Here is a 2,480-nt window from a genome sequence, read left to right as displayed (position 1 = left end):
AAAAATAAAAAATACACACACACACACACACACACACACACACACACACACACACGTGTATATATGTATATATGTGTATATATATATCCTATTTACATTAGCTTGTTTAGCATATATAATTTCATCCTTTCTCCCCTTTTTCAAAGCTCATTGCTATGTCCTAGTGAAAAAAAATTACTAGGAAGCCATTCTGAATACGTTCTGGTTGGTTCTCTCAATTTTTTTTTTAAGAAGTCACCAATGAGACTAGCAAACAATACAGTCAGGATGGCTAAAGGTGACCCCAAGAAACCAAAGGGCAAGATGTCTGTTTATGCCTTCTTTGTGCAGATGTGCACAGAAGAACATAAGAAGAAAAACCCAGAGGTCCCTGTCAATTTTGCAGAATTTTCCAAGAAATGCTCTGAGAGGTGGAAGACAATGTCCGGGAAAGAGAAATCTAAATTTGATGAAATGGCAAAGGCGGATAAAGTACAGTACTCTATGATCGGGAAATGAAGGATTATGGACCAGCTAAGGGAGGCAAGAAGAAGAAGGATCCTAATGACCCCAGAAGGCCACCGTCTGGCTTCTTCCTGTTCTGCTCAGAATTCTGCCCCAAGATCAAATCCACAAACCCTGGCATCTCTGTTGGAGACGTGGCAAAAAAGCTGGGTGAGATGTGGAGTAACCTAAATGACAGCGAAAAGCAGCCTTACATCACTAAGGCGGCAAAGCTGAAGGAGAAGTATGAGAAGGATGTTGCTGACTATAAGTCGAAAGGAAAGTTTGATGGTGCAAAGCGTCCTGCTAAAGTTGCCAGGAAAAAAGTGGAAGAGGAAGATGAAGAAGAGGAGGAGGAAGAGGAGGAAGAGGAGGAGGAGGAGGAGGATGAATAAAAAAACTGTTTATCTGTCTCCTTGTGAATACTTAGAGTAGGAGAGTGCCGTAATTGACACATCTCTTACTTGAGAAGTGTCTGTTGCCCTCATTAGGTTTAAGTACAAAATTTGATCATGATCATATTGTAGTCTCTCAAAGTGCTCTAGAGATTGTCAGTGGTTTACATGAAGTGGCCATGGGTGTCTGGAGCACCCTGAAACTGTATCAAAATTGTACATATTTCCAAACATTTTTAAAATGAAAAGGCACTCTTGTGTTAAAATGAAAAGAGCACTCTGTGCACTTTGCGATTGGTGTGACAAGGCATTTAAAGATGTTTCTGGCATTTTTTTTTATTTGTAAGGTGCTGTTGACTATATGGTTATTGGCTAGAAATCCTGAGTTATCAACTGTGTTTATAGTTTGTAAAAATAACAAAACAACCAAGACAAACTCTTGATGCTCCTTGCCTGGCGTTGAGGCTGTGAGAAAGATGTCTTTTGGAGGGGCTGTGGCTCGTGCACTGTGAGGCTGGACCTGCTGACTCTGCAGTGGGCATCCATTTAGCTTCAGGTTGTCTTGTTTCTGTATATAGTGACATAGCATTCTGCTACCATCTTAGCTGTGGACAAAGCGGGTCAGCTGGCATGAGATATTTTTGTTTTCTCTTTTTTATGTGCAGTGTTTTTAAACTGTTTGTTTTTAAACAAACTGTAGAACTCTTCATTGTCAGCAAAGTGAAGAGCCGCTGCATCAATGAGAGTTCAAGAACCTTCTGTACTTAACACGATTTGCAACATTCTGTTATTTTTTTTTTTTTGTATGTTTAGAATGCTGAAATGTTTTTGAAGTTAAATAGACAGTATTACATTTAAAAAAAAAAAAAGTCGTCGCCAACATGGCCGTTATTTGATGTGGTGAAATAGCGGTGCCATTCACAAGCTGTGTAACCTTGGCAGGCCACAACTTCTGTTTCTTCATCCATAAGGCTACATTCAACTTTAAATATGTTTTTAACACTGAAAAGTCTACAATTCAACCCATGGTTATTTTCAGTATGGCTGAGAAAAAGGCAAATCTTTGGCTTCTGGATGCCCCACAAACAAAATTAACATACAAGCCATACCAAATGTTCTTCTAATCCTGTAACATACTTTTAATAGGTTTGCAGCCTGGACCTCCAGGGCTCAAAAGATTCTCCTACCTCAACCTCCTGAGCATCGGGGACTACAGGTGCACAACACCATGCCCAACTAATATTTTTGTATTTTTTGGAGAGATGGGGTTTTGCCATTTTGCCCAGCCTGGTCTCCAACTCCTGAGACAAGTGATCCACCCACCTTGGCTTCCAAAAGTGGTGGGATTACAGGCGTGAGCCACTGTGCCTGTTCTGTTCTAATTAGGCATCACATTTGGGTTTCTTTGTTTGTTTTGAGACACAGTCTTACTCTTGTCACCCAAGCTGAAGTGCAGTGGCGTGTTCAAGTGATTCTCCTCCCTCAGCCTCCCAAGTAGCTGGGATTACAGGTATGTGTCACAAGGCCCGACTAAATTTTTGTGTGTGTGTGTAATTTTAGTAGAGATGAGGTTTCACCATATTGGACAGGCTGGTCTCAAAC

At 40.7% G+C, this 2,480-nt stretch overlaps 1 pseudogene; it reads left to right on the top strand.

Annotated features, from left to right (window-relative positions):
- The first annotated feature begins 251 nt into the window (after nucleotides 1-251).
- LOC116547424 lies at nucleotides 252-896 on the top strand (annotated as a pseudogene).
- The last annotated feature ends 1,584 nt before the right edge of the window (nucleotides 897-2,480 follow it).

This window comes from Sapajus apella, unplaced genomic scaffold, assembly GCF_009761245.1.
Source record: "Sapajus apella isolate SASKATOON/1434 unplaced genomic scaffold, GSC_monkey_1.0 scaffold3080, whole genome shotgun sequence".
Classification (NCBI taxonomy): domain Eukaryota; kingdom Metazoa; phylum Chordata; class Mammalia; order Primates; family Cebidae; genus Sapajus; species Sapajus apella.
This window is presented reverse-complemented; position numbering and strand designations above follow the sequence as displayed.